A 19,312-nucleotide genomic window follows, 5' to 3' on the forward strand; every position below is an offset into this window, starting at 1 on the left:
ATGGGAGTCAGTTTAATTCTGGGATCCTCAGCTTCATCCATGATTCCAGCAAAGCCCCATGATGTACGTAAATTAACAAATAATGTCTGCTATGAAAGTATTTTAACTTGATAACCAAATATACAGGTTTCATGTGTATGTTAGATTTTGAAGATTTTGTTACAATAATTAATATTTTTATTTATAAGTGCTAATAGATGATGATGTGTTTAGTAATAGAAGTAATAGTATAGTATTTACTAAAAACTCAGTTTCAGATATCACTTGGTTGGAAATGTGTATATTATTTTAAATCATCATAATAAATTAAACTGTAATTAATATGTGTGTGTGTCTGTGTGTGTGTGTGTGTGTGTGTGTGTGTGTTTGCATTAGGTATAAGACTGCTCTAAAAACTTTGTCTACAATCCAACAAGTTGAACTCAAACACACACACACACACACACACACACACACACAAGAATTACACCTTGGAATAGAATTTGAAATGTTTTTTTTTTTTTTTTTTTTTTTTCAACGTTTTTTATTTATTTTTGGGACAGAGAGAGACATAGCATGAACGGGGGAGGGGCAGAGAGAGAGGGAGACACAGAATCAGAAACAGGCTCCAGGCTCTGAGCCATCAGCCCAGAGCCTGACGCGGGGCTCGAACTCATGGACCGTGAGATCGTGACCTGGCTGAAGTCGGACGCTTAACCGACTGCGCCACCCAGGCGCCCCAATTTGAAATGTTTTAGTAGGGGCATAAACTCTATCATACTTTGGAATAACATATGCATTATTAATTTTCTTTATACTTCATTTCAGTTCAATTTTATTTATGACATTACTATTTATATGAAAACCTTCAAAAGATATATATTTTTTCCCACAGTTTCTTCAAGTACATGTGTTTTGCAATTTAGTACTACTGATACACATGAAAATCTAATACATTTAAAGTGACAGAGGCACTATAACAATATAGGATAATTAAAGAGCAAAAATATAAGAGAAATTTAGCAATATGGATTTGTTAAGGACAATTAAGATACCATTTTTGCACAAGCTAGGAAGTAATAATTTGGTGAATGGTAATATTAGAAATTCTTCTTTAGGACAAATGGTGGTTATACAAGATACAGGAAGTTTTCCATACTTCTAAACTGCTGGCTAGAGATAGCAGAAAAATGGGAAATTGAACATGAAGGCAATTCATATGAATTATCTAAACTGAGGAATAGAGGGAAAACAATGAGAAAAAGATGAGTAGCACCAAAGGGAGCCTCATCACAATATGACATTCTTTAATCTATGTATATTTATATTCCCACAGTGGAAACAGGTGATTTGTGAGGAAAAAAATATGAAAAAAATAGTGATTGATTTAATTCCCAATTCAGATATTTAAACTGACAGATTTCCACGAAAAGAAAAATAAGGGTAGAAAATCTCACCAAAATCATTATCAAGTTAACAACGTCTAGGCACACACTAGTCAAACCGCTGTAAACCTGCACTAAAGATAAAATTTGCAAGTAACCACAGGAAATAAAGTCACATTTAATATGTAGAGAAATGGCTAAAAGTCATCTCTGAGTTTTCATGAAAAATTGGTAGGCAATAGACAACAGAAAGACATGTTGAGGGGCTAAAAAAATAAAAACAAATAATAATAAAAAAAAACCTCTGGAATTCAAACATCCATATCCTTAAAAATGATAATAAATTAAGGACCTTCCTTATTAAAATAAAACAAAGCAGAAATAATGTGTCACCAGCCTGTGTAGATGACAGAAAATGTTAAAAGATATCTTCAGGCTGATGGAAAATTACTCCAAATGGAAACTTGTATTAATTTATTTGAGCAAAAGTCACCACAAATGGTTAACAAGTTAGCAAATATGAGCAATTTTACTTTATTTTTATCATGTCATCTAAAAGACAAGAGAGTGGGGCGTCTGGGTAGCTGTCGGTTAAGCATCCGACTTTAGCTCAGGTCATGGTCTCACAGTTTGTGAGTTCAAGCCTGGTGTCGGGCTCTGTGCTGACAACTCAGAGCCTGGAGCCTGCTTTGGATTCTATGTCTCCCTCTCTATGCCTCTCCCCAGCTGGCGCTCTTTCTCTCTCTCTCTTTCTCTTACTAAACACACACACATATGCACACACACACACACACACACACACACAAAATTAACATGATAGTAAGTATGTATATATATAAACACCATAAAAATATCTAATGTGCAATAACAGAGTTTATATATATATATATATATATATATATATATATATACACACACACATATATATATACACACACACACATACTTATGCATATATATATATATGTAATAAAAGTTGACTAATGATTATTATATTTGAGAAATAGGACATAGGAAGAGGAAGTGTATGCAGGTGCAGGAAATGGACACTAGAAATATCAAGGTGGTTTCAGAGGATGCAGAGAAAGAGGAACCCTTTTACACTAGTGGTGAGAATTAAAAATGGTGCAGCCTCTCTGGAGAACAATATGGGGGCTCCTCAAAAAATTCAAAATAGAACTACCCTATGATCCGGCAATTGCACTACTGGGTATTTATCCAAAGAATACAAAAATTGTGATTTGAAGGTTCACATGCATCCCAGTGTCTCTAGTAGCACTATCAACAATAGCCAAAGTATGGAAAGAGTCCAATGTCCATTGACTGATAAATGGATAAAGCAGATGTGGTATACATATAAACTATGGAATATTACTCAGTGATAAAAAATAATGATATCTTGTCATTTGTAACAGTGTGGATAGAACTAGAGTGTACAATCCTAACTGAAATGAGTCAGAAACATTTGTCAGAAAAAGACAAATATCACATGATTTCACTCATATTTGGAATAAGAAACAAAACGGATGAACATAGGGGAAGGGAAGAAAAAATAAGATTAAAAACAGAGAGGGAGACAAACCATAAGGGTGTCTTAAACACAGAGAATGACCTGAGGGTTGCTAGAGGGTGGTGACAGGGGATGGGCTAAATGGGTGATGGGCATTAAGGAGGACACTTGTTGGGATGATCACTGGGAGTTATATGTAAGTAATGAGTCACAAAATACTACTCCTGAAATCATTATTACACTATATGTTAACTAACTGGGAATTAAATTTAAAACAATAAGGACAAAAAGTAACATAGTAAAAATAGAATAAAAGAATTATTGTTGATTCTGGTCATACAGGAGGAAAAATGCATAGAAAAAATTATAATTTCTATAAATTGTAGAAAAATTTATCAAATTTCTACTTGTGTTGCCACTTTATAAGGGTTATATGTCATTTATACTAATAACGTGTATTCTATCCTTCAAAAAATTCTCATGGTGGATTCAAGGGGAAGAAGAGGCAAGTAGGAAGTATGGATGTATAGTGACAGTATAGTGGAAGAAAGGAAAGGGAACAGTAAAATAATGTGTCATTAACAAAAAGAAAGAAAGAAAGAAAGAAGTGAAAGAGAAGAAAGAAGGAAAGAAAGGAAGGAAGGAAGGAAGGAAGACAGGAAAGGATAAACTGAGGAACAACAGCAGTAGCAATCAGGATGAAGGGACAATAAGTAATCAGATAGAATTAAAATTGGAATCAGAAATTTAATTAAATAGGAATAGACTTAAAACACAAAACACCAAGTAATGACAGAAAGTGTCAGACTGGGTAAAGAAGAACTTGATTTACACTGTCTATAAAAGATGCATTCTAAAGAGAGATATGCATAAAAAGAAAAGGATAGAATACAGAAGATATCCTATGGGCATCTTAAGCAGAGGGAAAATGGTGACCAATGACATTTATCAAATAAATTTCAAGGTGAAGACTATTGAGAGATATAATCAAGAGTATTACATACTGGAAAAATGATATGGTTTAAAGAAAGGCATAATATTTCAAATTATAAAATTATGTAGCAATGCAACAGAACATCCAACCCCATAAAGCCAAATATTTATGGAAGTGCAAGGAAAACTTGCTGAGTCTCTATCATAGTCAGAGATTTTAATATCTTCTCTCCCCATAATTGATAAATACTAAGTAATTATCAGTAAAAATATAAGTGAGTATATAGAATTTCCAAATACTGTCAAACAATTTGATCCAGTTAAACATTAAAACAACACACTATCTTCAGAACACACATTCTATGTGTAGAGAAGGAAAAATTCTCTTCTGCCTTCTTAGAGTCTCTGGCTGGGCCTAAAGATTAAATTGACATAAACCAGATTAACAGGAGAAAAGTGTCCAAGTTTCATTGAGATTTTACACATACATGAGAGCCTTTACAAAGCAATGAAGACCTGCAGTTGTGACCAGAGCAGGAAAATGTTATATCTTTCAAAAGAGGAAACAATGAATTTCTGAAGAATTTGCAAAACAGAGGGGTTTGGGCTACACGTAGAAATAGTGAAGAATTAACAGGGTTTGTTTTTACAGCCTTGTCAATCCTAAATTCCCTGTCTCTGGTGATAAGGATGTCTCCCTCCTTGTACAGGAGGGCACATTTCACAGGGAGTTTTATCTCCTGCTTTCAGAATAAAAAGGAGGGTCCGAGTGTCCTTATTCACCTGCTATTGTTAGAGCCTATAACTAAAAACAATCCACATGCCAAAGTGGCATATTTTGGAGTGACAGTCTCTGAATGCCTTCAAACTCTCAGGAAGTGAATATGGAAAGTTCATCAAGACAGACCATAGGCTGGTGCATAAATCATTCTCAACATAATTCAAAGGAAGGAAATCATATGAAGCATATATTCTAATAATGGAGTTAAATTAGAATTCAATAAAATATAATGTTTATAAAAATTCTCAAAGAATTGAGAATTAAGTAACCATTTCTATGTAAACCTTGGGAATAAGAAAAAATAAAAAAAAAACAAAATAGAAAATACCTTGAAAGTATTTTAATATTGACAATAAAAGCACAACACAAAATTTGTGGTTTCTTCCTAATGCAGGGCTTCATGGTGAAATTGCAACTTTAAACACCTTAATCAGAATAACAGGTTGAAAATATGTTATGCAAATTTCCACATAACACAGCCAGAAAAAGCATACTTTACTGAAAGTAGGTAACAGAAAATAATAATACGAATAAACTCAAGTCAAAATGAAGTAGAAAATATATACAGAATGCAGGAATTCAAGCCAAATAAATATTGGCTCTTAGAAAAAAAATAATAAAATATGTAAGACCCTACTGAGTAAAAAAAGAGAGAACTCACAAAATATCAATATTAAGAAAGAAATTAGGGGTGCCTGTGTGGCTCAGTAGTTTAAATGTATGAATCTTGATTTTGGCTCAGATCATGATCTCATGGTTTTGTGGTTTTGAACCCTGAATAGGGCTCCATGCTGATAGTGCAGAGACTGCTTGGGGTTCTCTCTCTCTCTCTCTCTCTCTCCCTCTCTCTCTGCCTTTTCCCTACTCATGCTGTCTCTGACTCTCTCAAAATAAACAAACTTTAAAAAAAGAACGAAAATTAAAATATCACTGTACATTCTATGGATTATAAGGGAAACTTATTGAATAACTTTAGCCCAATTACAAATGGAATTTCAGTACACTAAAACAATGGCACCTTATCCAGCCTGTAGGATAAGGAGTCCACTGTAGGAGTCCACTGGGTCCAGAGGCACTTCCCCCTGGGGGCACTCATACAGTCAGCTCATGGCTGAGGCTGGGTCCCATGACTGGCAAGGTTAGTATCAAGGCTGAAAAGACTTGTACATGACATGTTTTCATGGACTGAACTTGAGGTAACTGAACATTCTTGTACAGTTTGTGGGGTCAGATGCCTTCTGGAGAATTTGCACATGAATGCCAAGACCATACTCACATTGCAGGTGCTGTTATGGTGTCCTTTGCATAAGATTTTATGCATGTGAAGAAATTGGAAATGGAAACATTAAGTTGTCAGCAGGAAGTAATGACAATAAAGAACAGAAAGTTGTTACCATAGAGATGATTCAGCCAATTCATCTAACTTTTGCACCAAAGTTCCTGAAGTACTTTTATAAAACCACTCCCTTCTCTCCTACAGTCACAGGAACTATGTTGCCAGATGCCACTTATCTTGGAGAATAAAATCGCTGATATGGGACATTTAAAGCACTATTTGTCTCCCAAGATCCAGGATGAAAAAGGATGTTAGGAATTCTTAAAATCCAAGAAAATAAAACTAAGTAAGCCCTTTGAGAACTGTTCCCAGATGCTAGCACGGACCTAAGTCTTTTTCTGTCCACAAATTTGTACCTTTGAGAACAGAAGTAGGTGCCATTTTCTGTGCATAACCTATGTTTCCCCTCCATTGTCCACAATTTGACTAAATAATAAAGTCCAAAGTTAAAACAAATACAAGGTTGTGGTGCTCCTTGATGGAAGCCCACAGACAGGACTGTGGCTTCCCTGAGTCTAATCTTGTGAGTAGGAGATACCCCACCCCCTACCCCACAGCACAACCTTGTTACCCTGTGCACCTGTTCCTTGCCGGGGCTGAGCCAGGTGATGGGGCCCTGGGAACCTGGAGGGAGGCTGGCCTCTGGGTCTGGAAGCCAGGAGTCCCTTGTCTCAGTGAAGGTGCGGTGCCAGGGATGCCCCTCCAGGCTGACCCCACCAGGGCCACCCCTCCTTCCCTGCCAGACTAGGCTCAGGCAGTTCTGCTTCTCGCTCAAGCTCTGGACTCCCAGTCAGAAACCTGAAGTTCTTAGAGGTGCCAGAGCATCTTCTGTGGATGCAGGTGGGAAGAGGAGTGGGCTGTGACCTCTGCCCTGTGCCTGAGGGCTCACCCTGGGCTGAGTGGCAGTACTTGTTCTGGGCTGTCTGGTGGTGCTGTACTTGTCAATAGTTATCCTCAGCACAGGCTCATGGGCTGCCCTCACTGGGACCTGTGCAAAGTTGCCTGTGATGGTAGAAGACCTTCTTGGGTGTAAGTGGGACTGTGCAGGGTGTACCCCAGAAGGTGGACTGTAGCTGTGCTCTGTCCCTTAGCATCCTTCCCCTGTCATGGCCTCCTCCCTTCCCCGCAGGTTGGAGCCTCCCCTTCTCCCTCTGTGTGCCTGTGGCACTGCGGAACCTGGATGGGCTGGGGGTGACCCTGTGGAGGTCAGTAGGCTCACCATTCAGGAGGTACAGGCACGGAGTGTGGTGGGCACTCCCTGTTGGCCCCACTGTATACCATGTGGCCCTGATGGCATGGGAGTTTCATGTCTGACCTTCCTAAAACTGGGCTTGGTGTTGTTGCTGGCCACACCTCTAAACACATTTTCCTGCCTTTCCTGAGCCACCTGTTGCCTCCCTTCTTGTAGTCCTTCTTCCTGGGTCAGGACCTCAGTGCCTACTGCCCTGCTTGCTGGGCCTGGCGCAGTGTGTAGACCATCGGAAATGCCCTCCAGGCCCCATCAATAGGAACTCTGCCCCCCCCCCCCCCACAGCTTCTCAGATGGTTTTCCAGCCAGAACCTTCTCCTGGGCATTGACTCTCCTCTGGTCACTTAGGCTGCTATCTTCCAGGTTCTGTTGCTGCTGTTTCAGTGGCCACCCTTCATACCACAGGTGTCAGAACCTGGCCTGCAGTGGGGAGCTCAGGAGCAGAGGAGAAAGAGGAAGAAACCTGGACACTGCAGTAGCCATGGACCACACACATGGTTGTGAATATCAATATTTGGTTTTTTTATTGCTGAGTGACATTTTGCTATATAGAGTTTCTCTGCTTGCTATATAGAGTTACTCTGTTTCTCCCTTATTTCCTCGTGATTATTTTGATTGGGTCTGATGTGTGATTATTATAGAAAAAAAACTAGTATGAACATGTGCCAACTTTTTATAGGTCCACTTTCTAATAAAAATTACTAATGTTTAAAAGTCTAATGCTGTTTCATAGGATAGGCACATGTTACATCTTATAAGAAACATCAAGGAGTATTTTCAGCTTTTATAACATTAAACTTCCACTAGTGATAAAAATTCTGTTATATCGCATACTTTTCAATGCTTTGTTTTGTGCATATTTTTAAAACAGTCATTAAAAGTCATTTGAGACTATGAAAGCTTTATATCTCTATGGTTTGAATTTGCATTTGATTATTAATGATGCCAAGTATATTTTAAGCTACCAATATACCATTTTTTGAGGAATTCCAGTTTTTGTGTAATGGTTGTTTCACCTCTAATATATCTTTGCCTATGCCTTCTTCTATAATCTTTATAATTTTACTTTTTATATTTAGTCATATGATCCATGTGAACTTAGTTGTTCTATATGTAATGAGGAAGGAATGAAGTGCTCTTCATTTACTTGTTTATACATTTTTGCCCAGGTAATATATTTTTTCCTGTATCTTTCATAAGTTTCCCCAGCTTTACTGAAATATTATTGATATAACGTATGTAACTTTAAGGTGCATAACATGATGATATGATAAACTTATACATTGAGAAGTGATTACCGCAATAATGTTAGCTGACACTTTCATTACCTCAAATAATTGCTGTTTTTTAAGCAATAGCATTTAAAATCAACTTTTTAAATTATTTTCAAGTGTTTCCTGGGTAGATGAGTCAGTTACGTATCTGACTCAAGATTTCTACATCTGACAGATTTCACTTAATTTTTTCCACAATTCTTTCCATTTTTCTTACTTTTTTAAATACATATTTCATAATTAGCTTGTTAATTTCCCCAAAAATTATGCTTGAATTTGGTTGAGATTGAAGTAAATCTTATCCATTGGGTTTTTAATTCAATTGTTTCATTATTGACTTCTGTATTTTACTTTCTTTCCCATTGTATAATTTTCATTTTTTTCAGTATCCCAAATTTGTCCTCTAACTTCTTAAACATTTAATCCATAGTTATTTTAAATCTATGTCAAATAATACTATCTTTTATTTTGAGGTTTATTTTCCCATTAGAATTGAAGATTTCTGTTTGACTTTTATAAATTACTTTTACTTTTTCACTACTTGCCAGTCATCTAGCTGGCATATATTTTATGTTAAAAATTGCTTAAAAAATTAATGGATAATAAGAAAAAAGTTATATTTCTTAAACTGAATGTCATAAATTATTATTTTTCTTTCTTAATGACATTTAAATCACTTTGATAGTTGTCACCACTGACACATTCCCATCTCATTGCTTGAAAATCTAGCCAAACTCTAAAAGCTATTATAATTATTAAATAGATAAATGGTACCCTGAAAACACCAATGAAAATAATTCTGTGCTGTGTCCAAAATGCTTTAAATTACAGAGTTATCTGACTGTCAATGGAAGCAAACAAATCTCACAAACAAATCTGTGTCACATGTATACCATCCTACTCGAGAAGGATGCACACACTAATTCATTAGCTCCAATTCCCAAAACTATGTGCATTCTTGCTTATTCTTTTTCAGAAACTTTATAAATGTCATAGTTTTAAGGCTAGAAACATTTTGCTATTTCATACTTTTCCAAAAGTGAGAAATTGTGAACAAATGAATACTGAAAGTTCTTTTAACCACTGTGACGTTTTTTATTGCCATAACCTGGTGATACCACTGGAATAATGCTCACACTCTTGATATTAGCTTAGGTCAAGATCCCAGGGTTGTGGGATCAAACCCCACATGCCACTCCATGCTGGGTGTGGAGCCTGTTTAAGATTTTCTCTCTCGCTGTCCCTCTGCCCCTTCCCCACTTTCTCTGTCTCTAAAAAAAAATAATAAATAATTTTTGAAAGTTTAATGGACATTACAGTTGTCAAGTTTAAGAATGAGATAAATGTGGTAATGAATAAAAATGGCATGATGAAGGGATAATTTCCATGTAATTATTAAGAATCCAAAGGAGTTTAATGCCTGAGGGTGACAGATGGTGATTACAGTTGTGGTGAGCATTGTATACTGTATAGAATTATCAAATCACTATGTTACACACCTGAATCTCATATAAAATTGTATTCTATGTCTACTCTACTTTAATAATATTACTTTAAAAACAATTAAAAGGAGCATTACATAAAATTGGAAAGTTCTGGCTATTGCTTATGAGATTTTTTTTTTTTTTAATATATGAAATTTACTGTCAAATTGGTTTCCATACAACACCCAGTGCTCATCCCAAAAGGTGCCCTCCTCAATACCCATCATCCACCCTGCCCTCCCTCCCACCCTGCCCTCCCTCCCACCCCCCATCAACCCTCAGTTTGTTCTCAGTTTTTAACAGTCTCTAATGCTTTGGCTCTCTCCCACTCTAACCTCTTTTTTTTTTTTTTTTCCCTTCCCCTCCCCCATAGGTTTCTGTTATGTTTCTCAGGATCCACATAAGAGTGAAACCATATGGTATCTGTCTTTCTCTGTATGGCTTATTTCACTTAGCATCACACTCTCCAGTTCCATCCATGTTGCTACAAAAGGCCATATTTCATTTTTTCTCATTGCCACGTAGTATTCCATTGTGTATATAAACCACAATTTCTTTATCCATTCATCAGTTGATGGACATTTAGGCTCTTTCCATAATTTGGCTATTGTTGAGAGTGCCGCTATAAACATTGGGGTACAGGTGCCCCTATGCATCAGAACTCCTGTATCCCTTGGATAAATTCCTAGCAGTGCTATTGCTGGGTCATAGGGTAGGTCTATTTTTAATTTTCTGAGGAACCTCCACACTGCTTTCCAGAGTGGCTGCACCAATTTGCATTCCCACCAACAGTGCAAGAGGGTTCCTGTTTCTCCACATCCTCTCCAGCATCTATAGTCTCCTGATTTCTTCATTTTGGCCACTCTGACTGGCGTGAGGTGGTATCTGAGTGTGGTTTTGATTTGTATTTCCCTGATAAGGAGCGACGTTGAACATCTTTTCATGTGCCTGTTGGCCATCCGGATGTCTTCTTTAGAGAAGTGTCTATTCATGTTTTCTGCCCATTTCTTCACTGGGTTATTTGTTTTTCGGGTGTGGAGTTTGGTGAGCTCTTTATAGATTTTGGATACTAGCCCTTTGTCCGATGTGTCATTTGCAAATATCTTTTCCCATTCCGTTGGTTGCCTTTTAATTTTGTTGGTTGTTTCCTTTGCTGTGCAGAAGCTTTTTATCTTCATAAGGTCCCAGTAATTCACTTTTGCTTTTAATTCCCTTGCCTTTGGGGATGTGCCGAGTAAGAGATTGCTACGGCTGAGGTCAGAGAGGTCTTTTCCTGCTTTCTCCTCTAAGGTTTTGATGGTTTCCTGTCTCACATTCAGGTCCTTTATCCATTTTGAGTTTATTTTTGTGAATGGTGTGAGCAAGTGGTCTAGTTTCAACCTTCTGCATGTTGCTGTCCAGTTCTCCCAGCACCATTTGTTAAAGAGACTGTCTTTTTTTCCATTGGATGTTCTCACCTGCTTTGTCAAAGATGAGTTGGCCATACGTTTGTGGGTCTAGTTCTGGGGTTTCTATTCTATTCCATTGGTCTATGTGTCTGTTTTTATGCCAATACCATGCTGTCTTGATGATGACAGCTTTGTAGTAGAGGCTAAAGTCTGGGATTGTGATGCCTCCTGCTTTGGTCTTCTTCTTCAAAATTACTTTGGCTATTCGGGGCCTTTTGTGGTTCCATATGAATTTTAGGATTGCTTGTTCTAGTTTCGAGAAGAATGCTGGTGCAATTTTGATTGGGATTGCATTGAATGTGTAGATAGCTTTGGGTAGTATTGACATTTTGACAATATTTATTCTTCCAATCCATGAGCAGGGAATGTCTTTCCATTTCTTTATATCTTCTTCAATTACCTGCATAAGCTTTCTATAGTTTTCAGCATACAGATCTTGTACATCTTTGGTTAGATTTATTCCTAGGTATTTTATGCTTCTTGGTGCAATTGTGAATGGGATCAGTTTCTTCATTTGTCTTTCTGTTGCTTCATTGTTAGTGTATAAGAATGCAACTGATTTCTGCACATTGATTTTGTATCCTGCAACTTTGCTGAATTCATGTATCAGTTCTAGCAGACTTTTGGTGGAGTCTATCGGATTTTCCATGTATAATATCATGTCATCTGCAAAAAGCGAAAGCTTGACTTCATTTTTGCCAATTTTGATGCCTTTGATTTCCTTTTGTTGTCTGATTGCTGATGCTAGAACTTCCAGCACTATATTAAACAACAGCGGTGACAGTGGGCATCCCTGTCGTGTTCCTGATCTCAGGGAAAAAGCTCTCAGTTTTTCCCCGTTGAGGATGATGTTAGCTGTGGGCTTTTCATAAATGGCTTTTATGATCTTTAAGTATGTTCCTTCTATCCCGACTTTCTCAAGGGTTTTTATTAAGAAAGGGTGCTGGATTTTGTCAAAGGCCTTTTCTGCATCGATTGACAGGATCATATGGTTCTTCTCTTTTTTTTTTTTAATGTGATGTATCACGTTGATCGATTTGCGAATGTTGAACCAGCCCTGCATCCCAGGAATGAATCCCACTTGATCATGGTGAATAATTCTTTTTATATGCTGTTGAATTCGATTTGCTAGTATCTTATTAAGAATTTTTGCATCCATATTCATCAGGGATATTGGCCTGTAGTTCTCTTTTTTTACTGGGTCTCTGTCTGGTTTAGGAATCAAAGTAATACTGGCTTCATAGAATGAGTCTGGAAGTTTTCCTTCCCTTTCTATTTCTTGGAATAGCTTGAGAAGGATAGGTATTATCTCTGCTTTAAATGTCTGGTAGAACTCCCCTGGGAAGCCATCTGGTCCTGGACTCTTCTTTGTTGGGAGATTTTTGATAACCGATTCAATTTCTTCGCTGGTTATGGGTCTGTTCAAGCTTTCTATTTCCTCCTGATTGAGTTTTGGAAGAGTGTGGGTGTTTAGAAATTTGTCCATTTCTTCCAGGTTGTCCAATTTGCTGGCATATAATTTTTCATAGTATTCCCTGATAATTGTTTGTATCTCTGAGGGATTGGTTGTAATCATTCCATTTTCATTCATGATTTTATCTATTTGGGTCATCTCCCTTTTCTTTTTGAGAAGCCTGGCTAGAGGTTTGTCAATTTTGTTTATTTTTTCAAAAAACCAACTCTTGGTTTCGTTGATCTGCTCTACAGTTTTTTTAGATTCTATATTGTTTATTTCTGCTCTGATCTTTATTATTTCTCTTCTTCTGCTGGGTTTAGGCTGCCTTTGCTGTTCTGCTTCTATTTCCTTTAGGTGTGCTGTTAGATTTTGTATTTGGGATTTTTCTTGTTTCTTGAGATAGGCCTGGATTGCAATGTATTTTCCTCTCAGGACTGCCTTCGCTGCATCCCAGAGCGTTTGGATTGTTGTATTTTCATTTTCGTTTGTTTCCATATATGTTTTAATTTCTTCTCTAATTGCCTGGTTGACCCACTCATTCGTTAGTAGGGTGTTCTTTAACCTCCATGCTTTTGGAGGTTTTCCAGACTTTTTCCTGTGGTTGATTTCAAGCTTCATAGCATTGTGGTCTGAAAGTATGCATGGTATAATTTCAATTCTTGTAAACTTATGAAGGGCTGTTTTGTGACCCAGTATATGATCTATCTTGGAGAATGTTCCATGTGCACTCGAGAAGAAAGTATATTCTGTTGCTTTGGGATGCAGAGTTCTAAATATATCTGTCAAGTCCATCTGATCCAATGTATCATTCAGGGCCCTTGTTTCTTTATTGACTGTGTGTCTAGATGATCTATCCATTTCTGTAAGTGGGGTGTTAAAGTCCCCTGCAATGACCACATTCTTATCAATAAGGTTGCTTATGTTTATGAGTAATTGTTTTATATATCTGGGGGCTCGGGTATTTGGCGCATAGACATTTATAATTGTTAGCTCTTCCTGGTGGATAGACCCTGTGATTATTATATAATGCCCTTCTTCATCTCTTGTTACAGCCTTTAATTTAAAGTCTAGTTTGTCTGATATAAGTATGGCTACTCCAGCTTTCTTTTGGCTTCCAGGAGCATGATAAATAGTTCTCCATCCCCTCACTCTCAATCTAAAGGTGTCCTCAGATCTGAAATGTGTCTCTTGTAGACAGCAAATAGATGGGTCTTGTTTTTTTATCCATTCTGATACCCTATGTCTTTTGGTTGGCGCATTTAATCCATTTACATTCAGTGTTATTATCGAAAGATATGGGTTTAGAGTCATTGTGATGTCTGTATGTTTTATGCTTGTAGTGATGTCTCTGGTACTTTGTCTCACAGGATCCCCCTTAGGATCTCTTGTAGGGCTGGTTTAGTGGTGACAAATTCCTTCAGTTTTTGTTTGTTTGGGAAGACCTTTATCTCTCCTTCTATTCTAAATGACAGACTTGCTGGATAAAGGATTCTCGGCTGCATATTTTTTCTGTTTAGCACACTGTAGATATCGTGCCAAGCCTTTCTGGCCTGCCAAGTTTCAAAGGAGAGATCAGTCACGAGTCTTATAGGTCTCCCTTTATATGTGAGGGCACGTTTATCCCTTGCTGCTTTCAGAATTTTCTCTTTATCCTTGTATTTTGCCAGTTTCACTATGATATGTCGTGCAGAAGATCGATTCAAGTTACGTCTGAAGGGAGTTCTCTGTGCCTCTTGGATTTCAATGCCTTTTTCCTTCCCCAGTTCAGGGAAGTTCTCAGCTATAATTTCTTCAAGTACCCCTTCAGCACCCTTCCCTCTCTCTTCCTCCTCTGGGATACCAATTATGCGTATATTATTTTTTTTTAGTGTATCACTTAGTTCTCTAATTTTCCCCTCATACTCCTGGATTTTTTTATCTCTCTTTCTTTCAGCTTCCTCTTTCTCCATAACTTTATCTTCTAGTTCACCTATTCTCTCCTCTGCCTCTTCAAGCCGAGCCATCGTGGATTCCATTTTGTTTTGCAATTCGTTTAAAGCGTTTTTCAACTCCTCGTGACTGTTCCTTAGTCCCTCGATCTTTGTGGCAAGAGATTCTCTGCTGTCCTGTATACTGTTTTCAAGCCCAGCGATTAATTTTATGACTATTATTCTAAATTCACTTTCTGTTATATTATTTAAATCCTTTTTGATCAGTTCATTAGCTGTTGTTATTTCCTGGAGATTCTTCTGAGGGGAATTCTTCCGTTTGGTCATTTTGGAGAGTCCCTGGCGTGGTGAGGGCCTGCAGTGCACTTCCCCTGTGCTGTGGTGTATAACTGGAGTTAGTGGGCGGGGCCGCAGTCCGACCCGATGTCTGCCCCCAGCCCACTGCTGGGGCCACAGTCAGACTGGTGTGTGCCTTCTCTTCCCCTCTCCTAGGGGCGGGATTCACCGTGGGGTGGCATGTCCCGTCTGGGCTACTTGCACACTGCCAGGCTTGTGTTGCTGGGGATCTGGCGTATTAGCTGGGGTGGGTAGGCAAGGTGCACGGGGGCTGGAGGGGCAGGCTTAGCTCGCTTCTCCTTAGGTGATCCACTTCAGGAGGAGCCCTGTGGCAGCGGGAGGGAGTCAGATCCGCTGCCGGAGGTTTGGCTCCGCAGAAGCACAGAGTTGGGTGTTTGCGCGGAGCGAGCAAGTTCCCTGGCAGGAACTGGTTCCCTTTGGGATTTTGGCTGGGGGATGGGCGGGGGAGATGGCGCTGGCGCCTTTGTTCCCCGCCAAGCTGAGCTCTGCCCTCTGGGGGGCTCAGCAGCTCTCCCTCCCTTTGTCCTCCAGCCTTCCCACTTTCCGAGCAGAGCTGTTAACTTATGACCTCCCAGACGCTAAGTCGCGCTTGCTGTCGGAACACAGTCTGTCCGGCCCCTCCGCTTTTGCCAGCCAGACTCGGGGGCTCTGCTTGGCCAGCGAGCCGCCCCTCCGCCCCGGCTCCCTCCCGCCAGTCCGTGGAGCGTGCACCACCTCGCGCCCTTCCTACCCTCTTCCGTGGACCTCTAGTCTGCGCTTGACTCCGGAGACTCCCTTCTGCTAATCCTCTGGCGGTTTTCTGGGTTCTTTAGGCAGGTGTAGGTGGAATCTAAGTGATCGGCAGGACGCGCTGTGAGCCCTGCGTCCTCCTACGCCGCCATCTTCCGGAACCCTATGAGATTTTTTTAGAACCAACATGTTCATATAATCATACCACACACCCCTACTAAACGTTTTAGCTGTAACTCAGTTAATTCAACTTGGGAAGAGGTAGGAGAAATTATTTGTAAGTCACACACATGATTTTCTTTTCTTCTCTAAAATGTGTTAGTGGTTGGATTATAGCTGAACTGATAGAATTCTGCTTTTGTCTAAATAATATGTATGTCCAATGAAATTCCACAAAAACTTGTCATTCCAATTCAAGCCATATTTGTAATGAGGTTTGCATTTGATGGTGTGAGACTCACACAGCCATTATCACCTTAGTCATTCTGAACTCCATTGTGCAGATATGCATGGATTTCTGCCTCTCTATCTGGATTTTATCAACATATTTTTAATATACTTGTTGTCCCCAAGGTGTGTGTTACAAGCAGAAAAGTCATATATTATTTCTGCTTTGACCAGAAGGAGGCAACTGAGTGCTTTCTCCTTGTATTGATAGTTTTGGATTGATTGCTACATGGTCATTTGTTACCCACTGAAATATCTGTTCATCTGGTTCAACTGCTCTGTGTTTGTGGCATTGCCTATGGGAGCCTAGACATCAGTATTTTTGCCTCAGTGGTGCCTCTCTACTTCACAATCCTCCTACTTTGTGGTCCATATGTTCTTGACTACCTTGTCTGTGAATTGCCTATTCTTCTTCACATGCTCTGTACTCATATATTTCTGCAGAAGACCGTGATGGTCATAGGTAGGGCTAAGACATTGTTATTCCCCTTCCTCCTCATTATACTCTCCTACCTTCACTTTCTGGTGGCCATGATGAAAATACAATCAAGTAAGCGAAACCAGCAACAACAACAAAGATCTCCACATGTACTTCCCTCCTTATTGTGATGACCATATATTATGGAACAGGATGGATCGGTAACATGAAGCCCAAATCTCTCTATTCAGTAGAGGGAGACAAACTGATCTTGATCTTGTTCTATTTGGTCATCAACCCTATGTTGAATCCTTTTATTTATAGCTTGAGAAATAAGGAAATGAAAGTAGTTTTATGGAGATTCTTGAGCAGAAACAACAATTATATATAATTTTAATAAATGAAACAAAGTAAAATGCATTTTATTTGGATTACCTGACTTTTAGAACCACAAAAATAGAATAATATTTTTTCAAAAAATAATATTATTATTTTTAAAGTTTCATTTAAATTCTAGTCAGTTAACATAACAGTATAATGTTAGTCTTTGGTATGAAATTTAGTTATTGAAACTTACATACAAAACCATGTACTTATCAAAATTACACTCCTTAATCCCCATTAGCGATTTATCCACCCCCACCCACGTCCTCTCTTGTAACCATTAGTTTGTTTTCTATAGTTAAGAGTCTGTTTCTTGGTTTGCTTTTCTATTTTTTCCCCATGATGGTTTCTTTTGTTTCTTAAATTCCAAGTGTGAGTTAAATCACATGGTATGTATCTTTCTCTGACTGACTAATTTTGCTTAGCATGATACGCTCTAGTTCTATCCACATTGTTGCAAATAACAAGATTTCATTCTTTTTTATGCCTGAGTAATATTCCTTGATATATAATGTATATCATACATCTTCTTTAGCCATTCATCAGTGGATGGACATTTGGTTTCTTTCCATAGTTTAGCTATTGCAGATAATACTGTTATAAATATCAGGGTGCAGACATCCCTTCAAATTAGTATTTTTGTATTCTTTAGGTAAATACTTAGTTGTGCTATTTTTGGATCTTAGGATAGTATTGCTTTTCAATTTTTAGGGAACTCCATACAGTTTTCAGAGTGGGTGAACCAGTTTGCATTTGACAGCTGTGTGGTGATATATCACTGTAGTTTTTATGTAAGTTTCCTTATGATGAATGATGTTGAGCTTCTTTTCATGTGTCTGTTAGCCATCCCATGATTTTGCAAAAATGTTATTGATGTCTTCTGTCCATTTTTGATTTGGATTATTTGTTCTTTGTGTGTTGGGTTTAATATGTTCTTTATGTATTTTGAATACTAACCCTTTATCAGATATGTCATTTGCAAATATCTTCTCCCATTATGTAGGTTGCCTTTTGGATTTTATGATAGTTTCTTTCTCTGTTTTTTATTTTGATGAAGTTCCAATATTTTTCTTTTATTTTCCTTATCCATGAGACATAACTAAAAATTAATTGTTATAGGCAATGTCAAAGAGGTTACTGCCTGTGTTATCCTCTTGGATTTTAATGGTTTTCTATCTCAAATGTAGGTCTTTAATTCATTTTGGATAAATTTTTGTGTATGGTGTAAGAAAGTGGTCAAGTTTCATTCTTTTGCATGTTGCTTTCCAGTTTTCCAATACCATTTGTTGAAAAGAGTATTTATCCATTAGTTATTCTTTCCTGTTTTTTCAAAGATCAATTGAACAAAAAGTTGTGATTCCTTTCTGGGTTTCTTATTCTGTTCTATTGATCTACATGTCTATTGTTCCAATAGCATACTGTCTTGATCACAGAAGGTTTATAACATAACTTGAAGTCTGAGATTTTAATGCCTCAAGCATTGCTTTTCTTTTTGAAGATTGCTGTAGCTATTTGGGGTCTTTTGTGGATCCATACAAATTTTAGGATTATTCGTTCTAGTACTGTGCAAAATGCTATTGGCATTATGATAGGGATTGTATTAAATATGATTTGTGTAGTATAGACCCTTTGAAAATATTTCTTCTTCCAATGAAGAATCCATGAACATGGATTGTCTTTCCATTTTTGTGTGTGTGTCATCTTTAATTTTTTCATCAGTGTTTTATGGTTTTCAGAGTACAGGATTTTACATCTTTGGTTAGGTTTATTTCTGGGTATCTTGTTTTTGCTGCAGTTCTCCATTGTATTGTTTCCTTCATTTATTTTTCTGCTGTTCTACATTGGTGTATAAAAATGCCACAGATTATTTATTATATGTTGGTTTCATAACCTGTGAATTTACTGAATTCATGTATAGTTCTAGGACCAATTTTGTGGAGTCTTTTAGGTTTTCTATAGAGAATATCATGTTATCTGCAAATAGTGAAAGGTTTACTTCCTCCTTGCTGATTTGGATGCTTTTTATTTCTTTGTGTTGTATGATTGCTGTGTCTAGGACTTCCAATACTATGTCAATTAACAGTGGTGAGACTAGACATCCCTCTCCTGTTCCTGACCATAGAGGAAAAGGTCACAGTTTTTCCCCATTGACAACGATATTATCTTTGTTTTTGTTTCTGTTTTTGTTTTGTTTTGTTTTGTTTTGTTTTGTTT

General features: G+C 37.9%; 1 pseudogene; it reads left to right on the forward strand.

Moving 5' to 3' along the window:
• Positions 1-17,105, forward strand: LOC132680505 (olfactory receptor 2A12-like; annotated as a pseudogene).
• The last annotated feature ends 2,207 nt before the right edge of the window (positions 17,106-19,312 follow it).

The sequence above is a fragment of the Panthera onca genome, chromosome A1 (genome assembly GCF_046562875.1).
Source record: "Panthera onca isolate mPanOnc1 chromosome A1, mPanOnc1 haplotype 2, whole genome shotgun sequence".
Lineage (NCBI taxonomy): Eukaryota > Metazoa > Chordata > Mammalia > Carnivora > Felidae > Panthera > Panthera onca.